Source organism: Periplaneta americana, chromosome 17 (assembly GCF_040183065.1).
Source record: "Periplaneta americana isolate PAMFEO1 chromosome 17, P.americana_PAMFEO1_priV1, whole genome shotgun sequence".
In the NCBI taxonomy this organism is placed as follows: Eukaryota; Metazoa; Arthropoda; class Insecta; order Blattodea; family Blattidae; genus Periplaneta; species Periplaneta americana.
This window is the reverse complement of record NC_091133.1, coordinates 28976439-29003578: the sequence shown is the minus strand read 5'-3', so window position 1 is coordinate 29003578 and position 27140 is coordinate 28976439.

Here is a 27140-nt window from a genome sequence, read left to right as displayed (position 1 = left end):
GCCATGTATATCCATGAATGTGCTGAAGTGTGTTTTCAATTAAAATAGCACCCTTTTGAGAAAGTAATATAGTCGCTTCTGAAGTCCTTTGTAGACTATATCAAATAGAACACTTTCTTTATGTTGTGAAGAGATAAATGTGCCATGTATATCCATGAATGTGCTGAAGTGTGTTTCCAATTAAAATAGCACCCTTTTGAGGGAGTAATATAGTCCTTTCTGAAGTTCTTTTTAGACTATATCAAATAGAACACTTTCTTTATGTTGTGAAGAGGTAAATGTAAGATTGTGTGTACCATGTATATCCATGAATGCGCTGAAGTGTGTTTTTGAGAGTAATATAACCCTTTTTCAAGTCCTTTTTTTGGCTATAACTTTGCCTTTTTTGTCCTTTTTTGATGAAAAATTATCCCTTTAAAATCCCGTCTCTACTAATGACGATTAGGCTTTTATGTTTCTTTCACGCAGTTCAGAAACGACCGTTTGCGGTATAATTCTTCACGAATTTTCACTCTCAACTTACGGTCAATTTGCTAATAGCTTGCAATGGGTCCCAAAAGTCACATTGCTATTAAGCAGTCAGTGGAAATCATTTGTAATAATTTTATTATGGAATTTAACATGTTGTAACATTTGAAAAACTAGAGTATGCTTTCAAAAAAGGATAGGGAACTAATAGAGAAAGCGACATGAGCGTTTTAATTTCCATAGGGGGGACCAGATGTCGTAACTGGAGCAGACTAGATACTGTAACTCCCCGCTGCATCGTCACGGTTGTCGTCTTCTCGAAACCAGTGTGTCAACACCCAGCTTTGTACAAGGCTCCCTCTCCGTGTGTATAAGCAAAAGAGGCAAAACTAAACACACAGATACCCAGCACGAGCGGAAGCAATATAACACAGAATAAACACTTCCTCTCTCTACGGTTTATCCCTCTAAGATTGAATTAGAGTGTAGAAAGCAACACCCTTTCACAAACTAAGCCTGCATGCAAGAGACCGCTCTGTAATTTGAAAAATCAATCCGATGGAGGTCATGTTTGGGAAACTGCTGCAGATATTCCTCGCGTAAAAAGGAGGTGCTTCATTAAAGATAGATATTTCATAAGAAATCTTTCCTCTTAAAGACGACACAGCAGTAATTTACTCCGTTACAAAACGGCCTTTCAGCCCAGTAGTGGTTTCCTCATCTTACCGTTTGTCACTAGAGACATCGTAGTTCAGATTCATGGTAACTACACTAGACGGCAGTTCGGAAGGCGGTCTGCTGCTATATGCGCCGTAGGATTTCTGGTATGTGACGTCACAAGCTAGTACAGTAGAACCAATCGGAATCAGTCTGTAACAAGTACTTCCTGAGTTCGTTTGTGAGTGTTTCAATACATTGAATAAGTAAAACTAACATTTACTGTGTAAGATAAATAAATGGAAGAAGAGACTGTAAAAAGACAAGTATTGCACAAGCAGGTGCGGAAAATATTGTTTAAGGTGTATAATTATTTTAAAAACGTTGACGAGCAGAACACTGCCGGCCATCTTGATGCTGGCTTCAACGTTGCCAGCTTGCAAGAAACGACTGCAGAAGCATGTGGAGTGGAATTGAGAACCGTGCAAAGAATATTGTTAGTGAAGGAAACAGGGTTTGTTTGGTGTCATGCTTACAATAATCAACGGCTAAGTTCATTGTTGTCTTTTGATAATGTAAATTCTCTCCTGCGCTATTTGTGTCGCACGTGCGCGTGAAGTACGATGTGGCAATGTTGTACACTGCCCTGCCCTCTCTACCTGTTTCTCTCGACGCAAACGCTAGCAGACTACCGCCTTCGGAATTGCCGTCGACTCTAGAGATAGGCAAAATATGAAATTTCACAGTCTAAGGCCCACGTGCATCAACGCCAGTTAGTGTAACCACCCGTTAAAATTGCCACCTAATCCCTGGTTAAGCATTTTTACCATGCATCGGCCCTGGTTAGGACTTAAATAGGAGATTAACCACTGTAATCTCTAACCAGTCATATTCAAGCGGTTAAAGGAAATAACCAGTGATTAGTAGGCCAAGTGAAACAAAATGGCGGCCAGATACACAGGCGATTATTTCGAAGACGATTATTATTGTATAGTATTTCAATTACTTGGATAGAGATGATGGTGGCCGTGAAGTTTCTTTAGTGGAAAGAGAGAATTCGTACGAGGAATTAGGGGACAGAAAATTTCAGGAGGGATTTTGTTTATCAAAATCTACAGTGTCATTTCTGCTGCAACAAATGGGTCACTTAAAATAACACGAAACAGTCGTTTTTCTCCTGTGGATCGGCTGCTTATATTACAACTCTATGCAATTGATATTTTCTGTATTTTAAGAGGGGACACTCGAGTATCTCTTTCTCTACGTCACTGGCTGAACGAAGAGAGTTTACGGATGAATCTTAGGATAATGTACAGTTCCCTGATATGAATGGAGCCCTGGATCGTACACACATTCGTATTAATTTTCTTCATCCTTTTCATTTATGGATATTTCAACTTTTTCGTATATAATATAAGTTATTTAAATATAGTAATTAAGTTTATCAATAATTCAAACCCACTTGGGATATAATCATTTTTTGCATTTCGTTTTCAATTTTGTACTATTTTAACCTAACAGCACTGAAGAACAAAGAAATGCAACTCGCAAACATAACAATGCCCGAAGACAAACAAATGCAATGCAAAAATACAGGACACGTTCGTTTCATGTTGAACGGAGTAAGTGCAGTCGCTTTTAAACGTTGACCATTATTTTTGCAGAGGAATGCATGAGACTTTACTATGGTTAAATGAGGTGACAGCTAACCATGTTTAAGTAATCGGTGATTATGAATGGTGCACAGAAATTACATTTTAATCACGGTTACTGTTTAACCGTCGTTTCGTAACCTTTGATTACTGCACTTCGCAATAAAGCATGTTAGTGATATGGGAACAAAGATTTTCACAATTCATGATGTGTAGAATGCAATTAACAGAAATAAATGTTTCATATTCCATTATATTTTGATTAAATTTTCATTTTCATAAATATCTTAATACTTTTTTATACATCGCCTACATAAGTCCGTGAAACATTTTAAAAATTCACCTCAAATAAACGAAACAACGGACAAATGTAATTCTCATACCGGTAGAACGAGAAGTTCTCCAAGTTTTGTTAGGAAAAAGCTTATATCGCATTGTTGCCGTGATTTGCCGCTAGGAGGAATATGCCTACGGTGATCGTCTTTTGCGCAAATTCCAAGGTCAAGAAGATCTGTGGATCATTTTTCTTTATGGAGCGCACCGTCACTGGGAGAACGTACTTAGATATGTTGGAAAATTGGCTGATGCCACAGATGAATGAGGACAGAGATAATTACATTTTTAAAGACGGCTGTCCGTCTCATTTCCACAATGACGTACGAGGTTATCTCAACACAAATTTATCACAATGTTACATAAGACGCTGTGGTCAAGAAAATTATGCTTTAATACGGTGGCCACCCAGGTCACCAGATTTAACACATTGCGATTTTTTGTTGTGGGGCTTTGTGAAGGACTTCGCTACCGTATCACCGCGGCTGTGGCATTGATCGATCGTGATATGCTGACACGAGTTCGGGATATCGACTAGATGTCAGCCGTGTCAGCAAGGGTGGACACATTGAGCATTTTTGAGATATGTAAAAAAAATAACTTACAATTTACCTACATTTCTGTATAATAAAATGTAGTATCCATTGCTTAGTTTATTTATGGTGAATTTCTAAAATGTTTCACGTACTTATGAAAGACCCCGCATTTCACACGATTTTCCCTCGTTTTAATATTTCTATATCTACCATTGAACCGGACTTTCCAGACGTTATAGCCTACAGTAGAGATGATTTCCAGGAAACACTTGAAACCCAAGCTACCCATTCCACCAACATTCCTGGATTCTCAAGAACAAATGATATCTCCTGAATCAACCCCAGAGTCAATGAGCTCGGCAGTGAAATAAAGTACTGTGGTCAGCACCACGCTCAGATGTCCTTTTATTTCCAAAAATGACCTGGTCTTCAGTGGCTTTGAATTTATAATATCTCGATTTGCAGAGCTGAGAAATATTTATGTAGTCGCATATCAGGCTCCAAAAGACAGAATGAATTTATAATTAGTCTATGTTATTCTTTTCAAATTCAAAAGAGAATAATCGAATTTAGAATTACTCCTACAAACTGCTATTTTGTATTTTAAATGATCCAGGGTAATATTACCACAGTCTAGTATATACAGTCATGAAGCTCAATACGTAGGGAATATACCTCCATAGATAGTTGCTAACCACTAGGATCGCTACTATAGTCTCATCACAGACAATTCGAAATAGTACCGACAGTCTATTGTTCCTCATCACCTCAAGCTTCGTGACTGTATATACTAGACTGTGATATTACTGTGTTTTACTGAAGTTTTATTGAATGATTGGAAAATAACAAAGTTTTAATTTGTTAAAAAATCTTCAGCTTGAATTTAAGACTTTCAACTTTATTAAAGAGGACTGGAAATGAAGAAACTTTAGCTTGAAAATATTTATTAAGAATATTCAAATAATATGCCATACCCATTAGAACGTTAAGTCGCAAAGCCACTCTCGATCATTAAATAACCAGCATTCCACAGGCTCGTTCAGCTCTGAAAATTAAAGTGTAAGTTCACCACATTCATTTAATTCTTCAGACGTTCCTTGAAATTCTCTTCGACTGAGCGTTCGTAATCGAATCATATTAACGCAACACATAACGAGATTAATATCATGATAAAAGCTTACTTTCTACCACACAAAGAGTCTTTGTGAATTACACATTGGTACAAGAACATCTTCCGCTCTAAATAGTGCTCGAACAAAACAGTCATTTGCTTCCCTATCACTGCCGAGACACCATCCGCGCAAATATTTATGTGTTTATTATCAAAATCACATTTTTACATAGTTTTTCAGTGCTTCAGAAATATCCATTCCATTTTCTGTGGCCGATAATTGACAGATTCCTAAAAGTTCTTTGAACACATCGAAATGGTCGTTTATGCACTTTTCAAATACCCCCAACTGAGCATTATCTGTCACGTCACAGCTGTCATCTATTGCAATATAAAAGTATCTGTAAATAGCAAATGCGTAGCTTGTCTTCACAAATCATCTGAAATTTCTTCAATGCGCCTCAGTACTATATTTTGTCTGCCATTTTTATTTCTATTAGCAATATGTTGTGCAAATAATAGAGGCCTTCTTTACTAACCTCGCCATCTGAGAAATGATTTTTATTCTGTAGGAGCAGAAACGATATTTCATAAGACAATCTGACTATACTTTTCGTTTCTTAATTTTTTAAACACTTCATTTTTTTCTGACAAAATCGTATCATTTTTAATTTGTTCATTTCTTATAGGACAACTAGAGGGGTATGACATGTTAAATTATCATGAGTTTATATGAAATGTCTTTGAAGTTTATATTTTAAGAACTGCAACTTTTGCAGAACAAATTAGACAGATCAGTTTCGTTGCATTTAACTCAGTGAATATTGTTCTCACCATTCTTCACTGAATGCCGGCTACGCCACTTCGCTATTAGTGTCTATTCCCGATAATACGCGTGCGGGTAATTCGAAATCCTTTTTAGGAGAGGGGCGAAGTAACGTCATTTCCGTTTTTACTCGATTTATGCTATCTTCCGCCCTCTTAAAAATCTGCGACCTAAAATCGGAACAAAATGAACAATCCTCCTTGTGTGTTTATTGTTTTAAAATTCTGTCCCACTGCAGTACTGTAAAATATTATATTTCAAAGTACTGCATCACGTTTTGCACTTGATTTTGAAGTATATTTTAGTAATGAAACCTATCGGAGTAATCCACGTAAAGATTATTTTTTTGGTCCTTCAGAATAGGTCTGTTATGGTAACAATTGATATTAGAGGAGAAAAATTCGCTCCGGCGCCGGGGATCGAACCCGGGGCCTTGGTTCTACGTACTAAGAGTCCCTAACCACTGAGCTACGCCGAAGTTCAACCCACAACACAGGATCGAATCCCTCTCCTTCAGTGTTTTTCCTTTTGTGGCCTGACTCCAAGTTCGACGTGTATGTTAACATTTTATATTAAGTCAACTACCATTATACAAGGAGCGCACTCAGTTGAGTGACTTGGTGGCCGGGATTCCACAGTTCAATCCCCGGCGCCGGAGCGAATTTTTCTCCTCTAATATCAATTGTTACCATAACAGTTGTATTCTGTAGGACCAAAAAATAATCTTTACGTAGATTCTTCGAGCAACAGTGCATATTACTGTACAGATTACTGTGTATATACTGTGGAATCTCGGCCACCAAGTCACTCAGTTGAGTGCGCTCCTTGTATAATGGCAGTTAACTTAATATAAATGTCAACATATATGTCGAACTTGGAGTCAGACCACAAAGAGAAAAACACTGGAGGAGAGTGATTCGATCCGGTGCTGTCAATTGAACTTCGGCGTAGCTCAATGGTTAGAGTGCTTAGTACGTAGAACCAAGGAGGTGAGTTCGATTCTCGGCGCCAGAGCGAATTTTTCTCCTCTAATATCAACTGTCAGAGTAACTTTTACCTGACTTTAAATAATAATAAAAAATTTGCGGATAATTCGCGATTTTCGATATTTCGCGGAAGTTCGTACATTAGTTACCGCGAATTATTGGGAGTCTACTCATTGAGGGGCCATGTTTACTAAAAGTCATTTTTCTTCACACTTTGAAAAATAAAATACAGATTAAGTTGCGGTCGAAGAACGACACGCAAGTAAGAAGTGACACTACGTATTAATAGATGAGCGTCATGTATAGTCACGTGACTCCCCTCTCACCATTGTCCATCCCTCTAACGCTATTTTAAATTAAATATGTCAGTACTTGGGCAACTGATGGACTATTCAAAATTTTTGGCAGGCCACTGTTTAAACCGCGGGTCAAGAGTTAGCCACCACCGAAGTAGAGAATTTTTAACTCCCTAAAACGATTTAAAACTGTAAGCAGTTTGAGGTATGGGCCCTATAATATGTTTTCATTTCGCAAACGTTTAATAATTTAAGGGGTTAGGTACAGCTTATAGCAGTAAAATTTTGGAAATATTCAACATTATTTCCTCCATTTCTGTATTTTGTACAATAGTGAAAATTAGTAGGTGTAAAACACTGTCCTTCTGCTATACAGGGTGTTTCAAAAATACGGGGCATAATTTCAGGTATGTATTTTTCACATCCAGACAATCAAAATAGTTCATTACAACATGTGTCCGGAAATGCTTCATTTCCGAGTTATGGCCTTCACAACATTGAAATTCACCGGAACGTTTTTCTTTCCGCAGGTCGTTGCCGTCAAAGGAGACATTAAGAGGGCACTCTGACAGTTCATTCCGAGGCGAAGGTTACATTCACTGTTGTGTAGGCGTTAGACTGTGCGACATGTTTTCAAATCAAGAGCTGGCAGAGATACACTTCATGTACGGTAAGGCGGACGACAATGCTGCGCTGGCTCGTCGTTTGTACCAGGAGAGGTACCCACAGCGACAATGTCCAGATCGGAAGACATTTGTACGTCTCCATTACCGTCTGTGCGAGTATGGAAAATTTAACTCTCCTGGTTTGGGAAGGGGACGGCCAAGATCTACAACTCCAGAAGTACAGGAGGAGATTCTGGAGGCTGTGAACATGACTCCTTCTATCAGCACACGAGGGGTAGCGTTGCAAGTCAATGTTCCTCATACGACTGTCTGGAGACTGTTGAAAGAATATCAAATGTATCCGTATCATTTGCAACGTGTACAGGCCCTGTCACCTGCAGATTACCCTGCACGAATTAGGTTCTGTCAGTGGTTCTTGCAGCAGTGTGGTGTAAATCCGAACTTTCCTGCCTTAGTATTATTTACAGATGAAGCACAGTTCACACGAGATGGCATAACAAATTTCCACATTAAGCATGGTATGGGCGTATGAAAACCCACGTGCAACTGTTCCATCTCATCACCAGGTGCGGTTCTCCCTCAACATGTGGGCCGGTATCATTGGTGATCGATTAGTTGGACCCCATGTACTTGTAAACAGACTTACGGGGCAGGCGTACACAAACTTCCTGGAAAACACCATACCTCATGTTTTAGAAGACACTCCACTGATCAATCGTCAACACATTCACTTCTTGCATGATGGCGCTCCTGCACACTTCAGTCGTATGGCTCGCCGGTACTTGGATCGAAGGTTTCCTGATCGATGGATAGGTAGAGGTGGCCCAATTGCTTGGCCTCCACGCTCATCTGATCTGAACCCTCTCGATTTCTACTTGTGGGGCCATTTAAAATCATTGGTTTATTCGTCTCCGGTGCCTGATTTGGAATCCCTTCGGAATCGAATTGTGGCATGTTCTGAGGACATACGCAATACTCCTGGAGTTTGGGATCGTGTTCGCAGGTCAATGAGACATCGATGTGAGGTCTGTATTCAAGCAGAAGGTGGACATTTTGGACATCTTCTGTAATGACAACGACCTGCGGGAAGAAAAACGTTCCGGTGAATTTCAATGTAGTGAAGGCCATAAGTCGGAAATGAAGCATTTCCGGACACATGTTGTAATGCACTATTTTGATTGTCTACATGTGGGAAATACATACCTGAAATTATGCTCCGTATTTTTTAAACACTCTGTATGAAGAAAATATTTTTACGATTTAGAAAAATTGTTTACATTTTTTTTTTTCCAAAATTCTGTTCACTGTGGAGTGATGAAACTTTTTTCCCACATAACTCAAAAACTATCCAATATTCTGTGATGAAATTTTTTGTGTGAATTTTTGCATGTCATATCTACAATAAGATGTAAGATCGCTTCTCTACTCTTGATAGATTGTCTGATAAAAAAATTAATTCATTCAAAAAATTGTCAAATATCAGTATTTTTTCTAACACAAAATAACAAAAATATTATTTATTAGGGAATGTAGTTGAAAGAGCATGATATTGTAAACGTGAGTTTCAGCAATAAAATAAAAGCGAGAGAACATGAAAAAGTTAACATGTTTATGAGTCATGAGGGAAACGCTTCATCACTGCACAGTAAATTGCCAGCATTTTGAATTTTGAAAAAAAATATATAAATAATTTTTTAAAACCGTACAAATATTCTTTTCATAGGAGCAGGAGGACTGTGTTTTATACATACCAAACTTCATTATTGTACAAGATTGCAAATAAACCCCATTCTTCTGTAACTGAAGTAATTATTTACTACCCGTGCTGTTAACGTATTTTTATTTCTATTTAAAAGTTATTTTTAACTGAATCGAAGCTTTTCAGAAGTGATTCGACTTTTGAAGAACCCCATAAAAAGTCATTGATTGTCCGTTGAATTTTTTATCTGCGTGGAAATTGTATGGGCAAATTTTGTGTTGATAATCGTCATTAATTGTCTCATGAATCATTTCGACGTGTTTATTGTTTTCCTTTTACGTTAATTGTACATTCTAGCGTTGTAAAAACTTGCATGCACGTTTTATGTTTATTTAGTTTTTAATGATATTGCACTATCCAATTAAGTTCATTTGTGTGTTTTGCAAATGTACTTTTTTTTGTAAACAAGTGAAATAAATAATAAGACTATAATACACTCTGAAATAAAGCTGCCCTACTAGTTTTGTCGGTGTTGTCGCCTGCAGGCAAGCTGTCGGATAGAATTAATATACTATTGCATTGTACTGATTAACTTGTAATAATTTAATTACATTTGTCTCCATTTATACGCGTATAGTGTGTGAACTAGTAAGCTGATTTTATCCGGGACTTCCTGTTCTATTAGGAGCTCTTTCCATTTATATAGTCCAGCGAAAACAATAATACGATATTTAATTCCTAGTTGTGCGATTATTTTGAAATGAAATATAATGGTAATGATGATGATAATGATAATGATAATAATAATAATAATAATAATAATAATAATAATAATAATAATAATAATAAAATTCAGATTTATTCATAATTTACATTTGAAATGGTACATTTGTATAGATATCCGAAATGAGCATATGGTTGTGCTCGGGTACAGTCCAGTAGAGTCTACATAAATTTTACAGACATCAATAATAATGTTGATGATATAAATCAGTGCTTTTTTTCTGGAAAAAAGTTTAGCGGAACTCTATCACTCGATCACATTATACAACAAAACCGTAGGCTTAAAAATATTTGGCCTGCATACCTTATATTATAATAAGTTCCAAACGGAGCTCATCGATTTTAAGCATAACGGAAATTTTGCGAGTTCGAGCTATAGTTTCAGGATCAATAACGGAAGATGGTAGCACTCGATTGCATGAGTTACTTTTGCAGCAACGATAATAATGAGAAAATGTAAACTCTTGGACTCGGCAGTGGCGGTAATTTTAATTTTCAATTTCACTTATAAAATATATCTCGTTGGAATTTGTAATGGCAAAAAGTTTACCGGAACGCGTTCCGGACCGTTCCGGCTGAAAAAAAGCGCTGGAAATAATAGTAATAATAATAATAATAATAATAATAATAATAATAATAAAATAGCATAACAGTGACGGAGATAATACAAAGATAGTAATACAAATTAATTAATTAATAATAATAATATTAATAATAATAAAATAATAACTAAGATTGATAAAATAAAATATAAAACCACTTAGCGAGAGTTAACACAACTTATATAAGCATATAATAACCAGAAAAAAATAACAAACTCGAAATCAACAAAAAAGTTCATCGTATCGCAGACGCCAGCAGCCGCCGTATTGATACTGTGTTATGCATTATTGATAGGAGGGGGGAGCTGAAGGTTTACATCCTAACGTTCTCTTCGAATCTTCTAACATACAATAATAGGAAATTAATGCTTGAAAACAGTGTCTACGAGTCAAACTGTCCATTATTACCAGGATAAATACAATAATAATACTGAAATATATTAATCAATTTTCAGTTATAGGTCTCCCCTTTGGTGCAAGAGGTATCATATCAAAATATTTTATGAATAGCGGGGGAAATATAAATTTTAAGAACTCTCTAGTGACAGAGATAGTGACAAGTACAATCAAGTGTATCTGTGGCGATGCTAAGAAATAATTTATGTGGAAACATATACTGTTATTAATTAAGAAAATGAACTATTTATATTTATTACAATGTTTTATCTTATAGGTTACACGCATCAGATAATACAATAAATATTAGTAACATATAATGCTAGTAATACTTAAAATAATAATAAAATGAAACAAATATCATACAAACATTTTACTTCATTTTTAAACTTAAGAATGTGTAAATTGCTTAGGTCTGGATTATTTTTCAATAATGAATTGTATAATCTTGGTCCATAATTACAAAGAGGACTATATACATTAAATAAAATATTATCTGATTTTTGGATTGAAATTTCAGCACAAAAATCAAAAGTAACGGCATTTTTGGAACAAAATCCAATCAGAAGTAAGATAATACACAATAACCAATGCCTGGAACAAGTATAAATTTTCAATTATCTGGGTTGTGAAATATTTTATCAAAATGAAAAAGATATGAACAAGAAAATCACCAAATTTACACAAATTTTAGGATTAATAAATAATACATTAAAAGCTAAATTAGTACAAAAATCCACAAGAATAAAAATATGTAATACTCTAGCATTACCCTCCCTTTTATACGGAAGTGAAATTTGACTTTAAGGAAAAGAGATATGAGCAGAATCAAAGCAACGGAAATGAAATTTCTCAGACGGACAGCAGGATATACTCTTTTAGATGGAAAAAGGAATGAAGAAATATTGGAAGAATTAGACGTAAAGTTAGTAGAAGAAAAAATAAACAGATACAAACTAAATTGGCTACACCATGTAAAACGAGTGGACAATTCAAGAATCCCCAAAATGATGATTCAATATCAACCCAGAAGGACATCGACGGTTAGGAAGACGCTTTAGAAGACTACTAGATGGGGCCGAAACAGGTCTACACAGGCCTAATTCGTGACGGATGATGATGATGATCTACATACATACTAATTTCCACATAAAATTCATCATTATCACAATAATATACTGTAAGTTACTAGTTTATACTCGTATTTATAGACTTTTTCATTTGGTATGTCCTGATTGTTCTAAACTAGTAAGACTAAAAAGAAAGTTTTATGGTAAAAATGAAATAAAAACCACTAACAGTAAACCAAATACAAGCACCGAGCGGGAATTTAGGAGGAAAAACATTCTTGAAGCGAGCTAAGAAGTTACTCGTGAAATTGGTAAAACAAAAACCCGTAAACGCAAGGAGAATTTATTAAAATATGCCTCATTAAAGTAGCACAATATGTACTGTATGTCCTCGAAAAAATACGAATTTTGGAAAAGATCACCTTCTTTATGTTAAATGATAGCAATGTGTGCAGTTGTGTTATCCTGCTCAAGTATTTAGTACGCGTTGAATATGTTGTGCTGATCCATTCATAATGGCAAAACCTTAAATTCGCTCAGAGATACGAAATGCAATTAAGAAGTATGAGAGTGACATTTTATGTATTAACGAAGACAATATCGTGTGTAATGTATGTAAAATTGAAATAAAAACCAGAACAACTCAGGCTATAGAGAAACATTGCAACAGTACATCGCACAGGAAATGCGTTGAAATGAAATCTGAGGAACCATCTACATCATCATCCATCATCATCATCATCATCATCATCATCATTTAGTTGTGCGGGTCTAACGACACGTGCAACATCATGCTCAGTACAAATATTACTCTAAATAAATTGAGTGATCCCCATTTTAGAGTTTTTCTTCAGAAATTCTCTCGATACAAAAACTGTTTAAGCGATAGGCGAAGACAATTCAGCTTCGACAACTTACGAGAATATATCGTCGTTTACTGCAACGCTGGTAATTGCATCAATGATGACGAGGACTGAACCTTGCAAGGTATGTACTACAGTACGTTATTTTTCTTTTCTTTCTGACTGTACGGAGATACAGTAGCATGTTGACATCGTCTGTTTACGTTTAAAACCTGTTGAGCCAATGATCTGAATGAAAAAAATGTAACATATAGTAAATGTGCACTTACATTCAACGATAAGTTATCCCGCATCCACTGTCTAGCAATGAGTTTGTACATACAAGCCGCCACTGAGCAGTATGAAGAAGGGTTTGAGACATTCTAGCTTACGAGGTGAATGATGTAGGTGGGTTTGCTGTGATAGCTATAGAAAGGATAATGTATAGAAATACCTACCACTGTAATATTACAAGAGTCCCGCTGTGAGTTTGTCGAGTTTCAGATATTAAAAAGCTAAAAATGGACATACTGTTGCAGAAGAAATAAGCACCGGAAGGATCACAGACAGATTCCTTATTGTTGGAATTTAATTGCCCTGAATTGCTTAACATAGATCACAATAAAGCAAAAAGCATGAAGTACAAAGGTTTAGAACCAAACTCTGTGACCCGAATAACTTCTTTGAGAACTGAAAATAACGCAAACAAATTGTAATTGCAATAAGTTCCTAGAAGTTAATTTTGTTCCCTGTTTATGGCGTTGTTTTGTGATAGCTGCTTTCTAGTAAAAGTGCTGAATAAATAGCAGTTATTGAGAACACAGCTCTGCGCATCCACTGCCATATCTACTCTTCGTCGCAAACTTTCTGTATGACTTCCTGTTGTTTCTTGAAACGACGCATTTTGCACGGAGCTATCTCTCTTTTCCGAGAGCCTTTGTTTTACGACCCATTTCCGTCAAGATTTCTAAAGTACTGAATCTCTAATTCAAAAAGGTTTCTTTCTTTTTGCTTTCCTTCGATAAATAATTTGCTTTTATTTATTTCTCCTGACTTATTTCGAAACTAACGAATGTTCTAATCTAAATCAACAATTCCATTTATTTCTTGATGTTTCAATATCTATAAATATTTTATTCCAGTCGAGCATGTAGATGGGGGTTAGAACAATGCAGTGGAAGAAATCTGGTACGAGACTATAAACTTTTAATATGGTACACAAAGCGTTTAATGTAGAATATATATAAACGATACATACATACATACATACATACATACATACATACATACATACATACATACATACATACATACATAGTGTTCTGCCAAATGGCAGGTCTTTCACTGCAAACCCAGCTTTCTTCAATCTCTCCTATTTTCTGCCTTCCTCTTTGTCGTCTATCATCTGATAACAGATAACTAATTTTCCCGAACTCTTCTCCCGTTCCAGTGCATCCTTCAGTAGGTAGTTTCCTCCCAACCAATTCATTTTTTCTCTTCCTCATCAGTTTCAACATCATTCTTTCTTTGCCTATTCTTTCCAACACAGCTTTATTTCTTATTCTGTCTCTCTATTTCACACACTTCATTTAACCTCATAAATAATGATCGTATTTTATTATTATACATTTTTAGGTACTTAACCAGAGACACATGACAACATAAAGATTAGTGTTCAAGACGAGAATACTTAAACCCACTTAATTTAAATATCTGTAAAATCTACCTTCATTCTGCCTTTATTTGGGCAAGTCGTCTCCATTTTCATGAAAAAATGTTTTCAGACCTTATTCTTGGGAGACCTTGTGATTTATTATAATGTGTGATAGGATATACGATGATGTACAGTATCTGTGACATATTATGTATGTGTGAGACGCAGTATAGACATGTATATATCATGTTATGTTATTATAGCACATTACACAACATAATTTCAATAACGTAACTTAAGTGAGAGATGAAATATAAATAGTTAACCAAGTTCTACATCTAAATTATGGTAATATGTTTAATCTGGTATAAATTTGTTAATGTTCCTCGGTTTTATATTTAAGTTATTATATTGTATTCCTAAGTATGTGTTTATCTTTCACCCTTCATAGTTGTCCTTGTTATAAGTAGTTTCTGAACATTTTTTTCTCTAAGTTCATACTTTAACGTATTACATCTGAAGTCTGACTAGTGTAATATGTAGCTAATTGGCGATGTATGCAAAGAAGGGGGAAAGGAACTGACCGCCCTACCCCATTATCTCCTGCCTAGTTGCCTCATAAGTGGTGCCTTCTTGGTACCACTTGTGAGGTTCAGACCTGTTTTCGGACAGTTGACTAAACAACAATAATACTGTTTATTGTTCCTTCATCTCCCAGTTAAGTTACCGTATTGAATTAATTTTGTTTAAACTAAAACTCTAACACAAACATGCTTACACATTGTACGGTATGGTTACTGCAATTTGGAGATTTAATAAGTATTTTACATTCTTGATTACATTACTTTAACCCTTATAAATCACTAAAGAACTGGTGTTAATGTTATAAAAATATGTTGGTATTTTACTTTAAGTTTAACATTAACACAGGAAGTTCCCAGTTCTTCAGCAATATTATATTATATTATATTATATTATATTATATTATATTATACAGTGCGATCGAAAAGTCCCTCCGCAGCTCTATTAATTGTAGTAACCCTAGAATACAACTCTGTAGAAAGTTGGCACTCCCCCATTCATTCCGGTTTGACAACTTTACATCCCCAGTCCATCATATGCTTAGTGGCTAGTGCTGCCACTTGTATTCTCTATCAAATACAGTTGAATTCTCTGCTTAGTGGATTCTCGGCTACATAAGCACTGCGGAGAGACTTCTCGATCGCACTGTATTATACTACATGGACAAGTCGCAAGACTGCTGGTCTAAAACCCATAATAACAGAACACAAAAGAACAAAGTCATATCTGCAAGAATTTTGCATAATGCAAGACCCTATTTATTCATATCGTCAAGAACTCAAACAACGGAACATCTTATCTTTTCTGCCAGCCACTAATATAAATAAATGATAAAATCATCGATGCAATTAAGCTGAAGAGTGGAAATTAGCGTGGGTCTCAAGAACATCTAGTAGGAAAATTTCTGAGGCAATTTAAATAGTTGATTAATTCTGCACACTTCACCGATTTGTATTTCATCGAAGTGTAAATAGTTTCAACTTTAAATTCACAACTAGGCCTACTTATTGAAATAGGATGAAACAAAACTAAAACACCATAGCATCATAATGAATATTTAGTTTGCGAAATTCGTATCAAATTAATTCTGTTGTGCAACATGAATGGAATGTTTAAGTGTGCAAATGGCGTGTAGCATTGCAATTCATGTAATGGAGCATGTTGAATAAAGTTATATGCAGAAAAAAGTCGCAGGAAACAAAGAAGAATGACTAAGTAGCAGCGTTATCATTCGCATTCGAATTGATCGTGACTTTGACCCAAGTCCCTTCCGACCCGCCATAGTATAGGTATATATGGAGTATAGATCGGCGGCACCCAACTCGACTACACAGTTCAGGTCTGCTGTTCAGCGAACATACGAAAAAGAAAAAAGCTGGTCGCTTTGCGATCAGTACCTTAATTGGAGAATTAGGTAGCGAGCACTTAATTAGGAAAGAATAACATTTATTTTATCAGAAAGAAGAAGAAAGTTTTCATTCGAAACACTTAAAATGTTTACAGTCATTCATCGTAATGTGTAGAGCAGCCGTGGCGAAAATGTGACTCACGAGCACATTGTGGCTCGCAATGATAGCTATGCATTTCTCATGCTTCAGACTACTCCCAACCCCCACCCTCTCACTCACTGGAGTCAAACTCCGTTCCATTTGTATTTGTCTCTCACTTACGACTGGCGTATCGTCGCAATGCCTCTCTCGAAACCATGTACCTCAACAAAAACGAAAGTGTCAGGTAGGATGGGAGGACGAATTGTTTTGCTGTCAATATGATGAGAATATTAAATGTATGATTTGTTCAAAAGTATTACGAGGAAAACGGTTGTATAACATAAAACGGCATTATACTACATATCACTCATGAAACATTAAAAAGTTACCTATTATTATTATTATTATTATTATTATTATTATTATTATTATTATTATTATTATTATTATTATTATTTCTTTACTTCGATCCTTTTTCAGCAGATGTACGAATAATGCGGTTACATCTTCAATTTAAACTCACAGATTTACAATGTGATGTTAAATGAAAGCTAGATGTAAGGACTTGACAAATGTTGAACTTTTCAAATCTTTGCCAAAAAATAAATATCCGGAGCTTCGTTCTTTCGCTTTCTCTGTTGAAGCAATGTTCGCTACAATTTACGTTTGTGAAAAATTATTTTCAACAATGAAAATAGTAAAAACCAAATTTAGATCAATATTGACAAATACCTTCGTGATCAACTACGACTGGCAATCCTGCGGGACAAAATTCCGGCACATCCGGCGACGCTGATATAACCTCTGCAGTTGCGAGCGTCGTTAAATAAAACATAACATAACATTCTGAAGACAGTTAATTTTCTGTTGTGATAATGTGTCCTATGTTTTCTTATTCATTTCTTTCTTCTTTACACGTACTAAAAATTAGTTTGTAACCTTATACTTTATAAAATTATATTTAAGTGCTTGACATAAGGAAAATGAAAATCCGTTAATAAGTCAGACAGTTGCTTCACTTCCTCTTCGGATGTCCGCCTCCCTCCATAGGTGCTATGCACGTTGCAGGTTACACAGTGGCTCGGCGCACGATCACATTTTCGCCACGGCTGCTGTACAGACTAGAGATGAACAAAACTAATTGCCGCTCTCTCTCGCTTTGTTCGCTGCTTTTGTCTTTCGAGTCTCGGTTCGTCATTCTCGCTGCGCTTCGAGTCTCGCTCATCATTCTCGAAATAGCATTTGGTCGGCGTGGAAAGATTTTGTAACTTTGAATAACATACATAATTGAAATAAAAAAACAAATGTTTAAATGAGACAAAAGGACAAAACATGATTTTATCTTAGTTATCGAAATGTTCTGGTTCTATTTATATGGTATGACCTATGGTTATATAGCCTAAATAAAAAAAAAACAAGTCTCAAATAAATTTGCATTTCTAAGAAACATAAAACATGACATTAATATATTTTTACTTGAGATTGCACACTTGATCTTAAACATATGAAAAGAAAATTCCTAGCCTTTTAATGAGGGCTTAATACTGGGGAACGGATTATTATACACTGAAAGGTAGAGATGTTTCAAATAGACTACTTGATTGTTTATACATATATAACAGTTGCCAAAGTAGATAAAAGTTCAGTCAGGTATAAACAGTTGCTGACTTCGGGACTACGGGAGATGATCAATATAGAGTCTCAAGGCCATATTCATAGACATTCTTAGCGCGGGCTTGCGGTGGATGATCAGCGAACTAACGTTTTTCGTATTCATAAACCAGTGTTAGCGATATGATATGATATGAATCCTGTACAAGTAATCACTTGTTAGCCGGGGCTAGTTTAGCACACTCGTAGCGCGGGCTAACGAAATGTCTATGCATAGCACCCTAAGACTCACAACCAGTCTTTACTTCAAGGACGCGACGTAATACAACATTGTCGTGCGGGTTTTCGGCTTTGCGGGCGCTGTTAGTCTCGTTTTCTCGATCGTTGTTCATCTCTAGTAGAGAGACTCGTAAAGCACGCACTCATAATGTGTTTTATTTTAAGTTTGTGGTGACATTTATGTTTTTAATTTGTTAATTTCAACCTTTAATTAGATATAAAATATCTTAATGCGTTTTAGTTATTGTAAAAATCAGGAGTAGACAAATTCTGGTCAGCAAGTTGTCAAAGACTTGGATTTCTTTTATGTCACTACGACTAACACATAATGTTAACAAAAGCGACGGTAAGAAGAAATTCGAATGTGCTTCTTAGATTAATATTGTTACATTTGTTACGCATTTCAAGATATTGTCACCACATAACTTTAGCAGAGAACACGAAGTATGTATGAGAGAGCGTGTTTGCATTGCATAGGCTAGATATATTTTAGTAAATAGGCCTAGGCCTATATCATCTTAACTCGAATGGTTTTCTCATTGCTTGTATGGGCAAAATGTGGTGGATACTGAAAATAAAGGGGATGGCTCCTGAAAATGTTTAGTTTTGTCTAACCGTGGTAAAAAAAATATCTTATAATAGGCCTACATATAGGCTGCCTCTAAATAAATGCTTAGTTATTATTCTTATATATACCATTAAAATAATAATTATGTTATCATAGAATTTAGTCGGGAGAAATTATTTCCTCACATTCCAGTGAAATATCAGGATTTGTAGCTTGTCTCCTCCTTTGACTCGACTCCACAATTTCAGAGGTGACTTTTTATAAGTTATTTGACATTAAAAACGGAAATCCTGAGTATTTATTAACTATGTAAAATGTGCTTACTTAAATACGCATGTGAACATTGGGTGCTTCATTACACTATTAGTACTATTGAATTCCACTGACTTACGTAATTTATGGTACGAACGAAAAGCCGACACAGAAATATTGCTTACCCGTCCGCTCCCATAAATGCAGTGGAAGGCTCGCGTGTGAGAGACGCTAGCCTGAGCGTGCACTCTGCTGACTATCGCTGCACTACATAGATCAGCTAACACTAGGTAAAGTGAAAATTAAAATACAACTAATAAAATACTGCAAAAATGCGAGTAAGGACAGGAAGTTACGAGTACATTACTTGGGGATCTTTCGCACTAACTTGTGACTTCGTCTTCCTTATATATTATTTTAATGTACCGAAGTACATATGATGTTTCCATGCAGATATTCTGCGTCATCGTACGATGAAAGAGTAGTGGAACGGAGAAAAATTCTCTCCGGCACCGGGATTTGAACCCGGTTTTCAGCTCTACATGCTGATGCTTTATCCACTAAGCCACACCGGATTCCCATCCCGGTGTCGGATCGAATCGTCTCAGTTTAAAGTTCCAACTCTTGGGTTCCCTCTAGTGGCCTGCCCTCTGCACTACGTCATAGCTGTCTATGAACGTAGGACAATGTCCACATATGTGCGGAGGTGCACTCGTTATGAGTGACTGATTGGCCGGAATCCGACGGAATAAGCACCGTCTACGCATATCATATATATTATTTTAATGTACCGAAGTACATATGGTGTTTCCATGCATATTCTGCGTCATCGTACGATGAAAGAGTAGTGGAACGGAGAAAAATTCCAGCCGGCACCGGGATTTGAACCCGGATTTTCAGCTCTACGTGCTGATGCTTTATCCACTAAGCCACACCGGATTCCCATCCCGGTGTCGGATCGAATCGTCTCAGTTTAAGTTCCACATCTTGGGCTCCCTCTAGTGGCCTGTCCTCTGCACTACGTCATAGACGTCTATGAACGTAGGACATTGTCCAAATATGTACGGAGGTGCACTCGTTGAGAGTGACTGATTGGCCGGGATCCGACGGAATCACAAAGTGATTTACGCATATCATATATATTATTTTAATGTACTGAAGTACATATGATGTTTCGTCTTTCTTGCTGTATACTCAAGAGCATTGTCTCTCAGCGACTTTCGTGACACATCTTTCCTCTTATTAATATTAATTTTTCTGGATCCTTTTCTTTATATTTATTTAGCCGGTCATTATCTTAGCGTAGAAATCGTCACTGTCTTGCAGTCGTCCATTTTACGTAATAGATCAACCGAAACCTGATACTCAGAGTTCAAATACCCAGTATTCGTAAAGAGAACAAACTCCTATGCAATAACTCTCGATACGATATAAACAACTGTATAGGCTACGCTAGAAGTGAACAGTGACATAGACCGTTGTTAGAACCAAGAAATTCATAGTTGTAACCGTGTAGAAGCGCCTCTGATACCTACAGATATTGAAAAACAATTTTTGTGACAGCTGTGTAAGACTATACAGAGCATTACTGCATTAAAAATTTGATTTTGAAAAATTGTAACATAGACCGTTATTCGGCCCAACGTTTCAGTTGTTTCCTTGCAGTGCCTTTGATTCTGTTATCCTATATACTGTACAAGCTCTGTTCTGTGTATACCAGTATCACGACCCCAGTTAACATCGTCTCACGTCGCCTTGCTATTATATGACCGACCAAGGACAGTTCAGAAAATTAGCCAAATAGCTTAAATAATGAGTGCATAATCAGCTGCATTGTGCAGAAATCTAATTTCCTCTCCTATGAAATAACTATTACCTCCGAACGATAAACTTAGCATGGCTATGGACTAGGTCCAGTGCCTGCACTTTATACTGTCCCTCTGTCTCGCGCAGAAAAACGCTGAGTTTTCCAGGGAATTGCTGCGTTATCATGAAACTCGGTATTTTATTTTACTCTCTTTCAAAGACTATGATTAGTCTGTTACCTAATAATAAAAAAGTTTAGTATAAACCTATTTTGAAAAAAATATATACGACAGGGGATTTATGAACTCTCTTGGAATGAGTTGAACGTGTTTATTCTCGGTTAAGTTTTAATGGATTTAAGGATTAAATAAATTCTACCACAAGGAGGATGAGTACATTCTATCCAAAAATTCGATATGAAGCGAGACGAACTATGTGCAATGAAGCAATGACGCATTGAAAGAAGGGAAATTGGGAGGAGAATAATTAAAAGATATGCAATTGCGCGTCCTTTCAAAGGAGTTTGGGGTGTAGCTGAGCGAGTACGGGACACTGATTTAGCTCATTCTCCACTTTGGACACGAATGGGTTCGACCAAATAAAAGATTGGTACCCAACCCAAATGCAGCTCATACAGCGGCGTTAAAATGAACTGGATAGTTTCCATTCCCACACACCCGCTTGCTCAAACATACAATGAGACAAGTGGTTACATTGAACAGTAATAATTTTGCCCCGACTTAAAACCATGTGTCCCTGTGGTTTGATGTGCTCTGAATCCGAAAATGCATCTCCTTTCTTCGTATGACTTAAAGTTTTAAAGATATACTATGATTTAATTTTTCGAAAGCTCTCCCCCAGGAAACATCTGGCGCGGGTTGGGGGGTATAAACCAAAACAAAAGCTAATGCATTTTATGAGTTTATGACTTATTTCTGTTTTTATGGTTGCTGGCATGTTCTTTTGTACTTCTAATAAATAAACAGATATTGGTCCCTTCTATTAAGTAAATTTCATAACAGTTCAAAGTGAGATCTTTGCAATGAACAAACAAGGGTGTGGTTTTCAGTATTTAAAGGAAACGTTTATCAGTTTGAGTGAAGGCAAATTAAAAGAGGGCATTTTCATCGGTCCACAAATTCACAAAGTTATGACTGACCCTTTGTTGGATAAAAAACTTTCCGTTACAGAAAGAATATAGCATGGCGCGTTTTCAAAGACATTTGCTCAAATTTCCTTGGAAATTCTAGGGCAGAGGACTACATAGAATTTCTGGTGGAAATCATGTTAAGTGCATATGATAAAATGGAGTGTAATATGTCTCTAAAAATACATTTTTTACATTCTCATTTGGATTTCTTTCCTCCTAATTTTGGAGCGGTAAACGACGAGCATGGGGAAAGGTTTCATCAAGAAATATCTGAAATTAAAAGGCGATATAAAGGAAGATCATCATCCAGCATGCTTGCAAACTATAGTTGGTTCGTTGTAAAATACAGTCCCGGGTCTAGTTATAAACAGAAGTCATCCAGAAAATTATTTTAAATGTAAGTTCAAATTCCGAGATTTTTCTCGTTATATGCATGAAATATTTTTATTGTTGTGTTTTAAACTATGTAACATCATTTTTGTATACCGTGCACATTTTTCAAGCATTATGAGGAATTTTAAATCCCTAGTGTGTTGTAATTTTATCAGTAGCAGTGAAAAATTAAAAATAAATAAGTTTTGTCATAAAAAATTCAATTCATTTTCCCTGGAATGATGTTAGTAATATTCACCTATTTTTATTTCGGAGCAAGACAAAAAAGTAACAATTTGTTGTTCAGTGTTATACGTCCAGTTAGGAGAGACCACTATACTCATTGTTGCCATCTAGCGTATCAATTTTGTGTAGCTTTTTATGGTTTTTCTTGAGATATTATGAATGAAAGTTGTGAGAGTGTAGAAAATAAAATCCGAGAACAAATTTATTTGTAATATTTCCGTCTTTACTTATCATTAGCTGAGTACTTTGATGTTACACCTGATTATCAGACAGCGGATTTTCGTTCTCAAACGTACAGCGGATCGAGTAGTTTCTTCTGGTAGCTACATCTAGTATGTCACGTGAATGTGTAAGCAAGGTCGAATTGCAAGCAGTACGCATGGGGTCATTAAATAATAATGATGTAATGTATTATAAATATGCCTCTGTAGCGTCATATGACGTAGAAACAACGTTCTCTTAGTTTAAACAAATTTTATATGCTGTTCCTAAAAGATTTGCATTGCATAACCTCAGAATATATGTTTTCGTTCACTGCAACGGGATAGGTTTTGCTAAATGAATTATTTGTATATATTGTGTAAAATATAAATATTGATAATTTGTAATATTGATTTTGGTTATTATTATTTTGTTCCTGTAATATCATGTGACATAGGAAGAATGGAAATTTCAAGTTATCTTAACCGATGGCTGTTGATTGGTTTAGATATCAATGCCAATACCTAAATCCGTACTGTTATTTTTCTCGCGGTATATGGCATTCATATCATTCTAATCTATCTGATGATATATATATTTTTTTCCTCTTTCATAACTGTAAATGAGCACAAACGCTACTTAGGTGTAAATTTTTCTGACATTTTGTATATTCGATTCCCTCATCGTTTCAAATGCATATCATTTTACCTTTTAGGTCTGTTTCCAAATTATATGTAATACGCTTTGTCAAATCTGGCAACCTTTTCATAAGGGAAGCTAACATATTCATATATATATATATATATATATATATATATATATATATATTCATATTCATAGCTTAAACAAATATTTACTAGCAGTTATAGTAATAGATATGAATTTCATAATCTCAGAATACATATGTTTTTGTTCACTATAACGGAGTTGATTTCGTTAAATGAAATAATTGAATGTATTATAATATATAGAGTAGCCTATTTACAGTTAACGTGTATCATGTTTACTATTATGTTCTGTAATATATTATATTGTATATAATAGTATAATTGTATAATATAATAGTATATAAGAGTATCAAGAGCCAGTGAATAACATACGATTTTTCTTGCTTCTTTTTTTAACCTTCCTCTTGAATATAATCAGGAATTTTCTAAATTCTTCTCTCGATACTTGGTCGAGAAATTCGTAGATTTTCAAAATAAAAACTTCCTATGGAAAATTTATTTTAGCTATTTTAATCATTACTCTCTTGAAAAATTCTGTTCTATTAAAAGGCTTTAGAGCACGAGATATTTCAAACCCTATTAGGTAGCTGACTTCCTTACATTTATTTATCTCATCTTTCTCTTCCTGGCTATGATTTAAGACATGTCAATTCTTGACATTGAATAGTTCCTTGGCACATAATATTGAATCAGTTTTTTACAATATTATTATTAAATGAATAACTAATAAATAGTTACCCTTATCTAAAGATTAAGAAGATTAAAATTGAGATAAAGCCTAATATACTACATATTATAGACTACTATTATATAATACGAGTATTTTATCCTTCTAGGGAGAAGACCTAAAAATATCAATATTCATGCACTTACAGAAGAATTATAGAAACACATACTTAGTGGTCAGTAATAATAATAATAATAAAATAATAATAATAATAATAATAATAATAATAATAATAATAATAATACATTATTCAGCGTGGCAATTAAAGTTTCTATAATATACTCCTAATTGAATCGTTGAGCAAAGTAAAGATATTACATTTTGTCCGACAGAACAACAAAAAAGTTCTCCTCATTCTTTACGAAACCACTTCTTACTGCTTATAGAGACAGAGTTTGTAGAGCGACATGATACCGCCACTGCTTGCCTTCAGTACGTGAATGAACCACACAGCAATGTACAGGAAACTTCTCGTACCCGTTTGAATGTCTGTGGTTACACGATGTAATCACGACACCCGCTTTGGTCACCACTGTGACCTAGATCGTTTTCCATTTCGGTTGCGCTATGTAGACCTAGATACTGGAAACTTTTAAAAACCAAGAGATTCATTCAATTCGAAATTCTGGAAATTTTTCTATAATCTTGTGAAAACAGCATTATCATATTCATGAAAAAATCGTTTTTTTATTTTCATTCAGATGTGTACCGTACATTCTCTTCAATACGCCTTTATTATATTCGTAAAAACTAAATAAGAAAATAGATAATGAGAGCAATAATTGTAAATACATAACACGTTTGAACGAAATATCAGTATTACCTGGATATTATACTTTCGTCTTGAAAAGCAATGAAGTACAAGCATAAGCATTGTGTACCAATAAGGCTATTCTGGAACGTTTATTTGCAGTATTACAATGTCTGATACGACACCGCGGTACTGAAATAGTTAACAATATTTGACCAAAACGAGCCAACAGAATGCGAATTTCTGTACAGAGCTTGAGCTTGTATCTGCGAACTGTACTTTCCATTTGCATTAATGATTACAGCGCAATACTCCGTACGAATGCCGGCTTAACATGGTTATAATTGCCACTTACGTGCAATCAGAATTACAAAAGGTGAAGTACATAATCGCTTTTACCGTTTTCCATATATGACGGGTTTACGGTTGACTATGCTGCACACAGAACTACAGTGCTTCTGTAGTCTTTTGTATGTACAGGACGTTCGGCTCGGGCTCGTTTCCTCTCCTGAGCACACGATAGTCAGACTAATCAATAAACTTCTTCGTATTCAACGATTTGATGTTTTAATACAACTATACGTAATGCTCGAAATAGGTTTTATGTACCATCTCTCCGTCCGTCAGTCCCTCCTTCGCTGTACTCAATCTCTACTACATTGGTCTTTGATATTTAAGAATTTATTGGTCCACACCTGTGGAGTAACGGTTAGCGCGTCTGGCCGCGAAACCAGGTGGCTCGGGTTTGATTCCCGGTCGGGGCAAGTTACCTGGTTGAGGTTTTTTCCCGGGTTTTCCCTCAGCCCAATATGAACAAATGCTGGGTAACTTTCGGTGTTGGACCCCGGATTCATTTCACCAGTATTATCACCTTCATCCCATTCAGACGCTAAATAACCAGAGATGTTGATAAAGCGTCGTAAAATAACCTACTAAAAAAAAGTTTATTATTCATAGAAGAATCACGGGAAATTTGATCACATTCACATTTGCAACAATGAATCTTTGTATGAAGCTTTTAAAGAATAAATTACACAGAAGTTTGTGAGAATTGGGACTGTTCTTACATACCCTCCGATATTGTAACATACCTAAGGTTTAAAATTATACTATGTTGTATTGTATTGTATTGCAGTAATATATGATATGATACGATACTATACGATATATTATATTATTTTGTATTATATTATTTTGTATTATATTATATTATATTATATTATATTATATTATATTATATTATATTATATTATATTAATGTTTAACTTCCTGATTTATAGCAATAATTAATTTGTGCTTTAAATACACCACAGCCATATTCGTTAATAGTTTCACCGCTGCTGTGGAGTAACAGTTAGCATGTCTGACCGTGAAACGAGCGGGTACGGGTTCAAATTCTGGTTGAGGCAAGTTACCTGGTTAAGGTTTTTTTCCGAGGTTTTCCTTCAACCAATCGAAGCAAAATTTTATTGCTGAATAACTTTCGGCGTTGGACCTCGGATGTGCTCTGATGTAGAGTCGGCTGCGGGCCGTCACCGAACTTGGATCCTGTGGATATGTGGTCATTCGTTGCTGGTGGTAGCGCTATGAACCGTGGGCTCTCACTAGGCTCATGGTAACTCGTTTGACCAGGGTTGAGAGACTGCGGTGAGGCCTACGTGGAAAGATAAAAGGATCATGTAGGTTGTAGTGGAGTTCCATGGAGGAGCTCGGTGATTGTTAGAGCATGCACATCATTCCATCCCGGGCAGTACAGTGGGTCCACTTGAGCGGCCCAAGTGCGAGGACAGTCCAGCACGTTCCCTTCTCCGAAAGGGGACTAATATCTATTAGTCAGTAG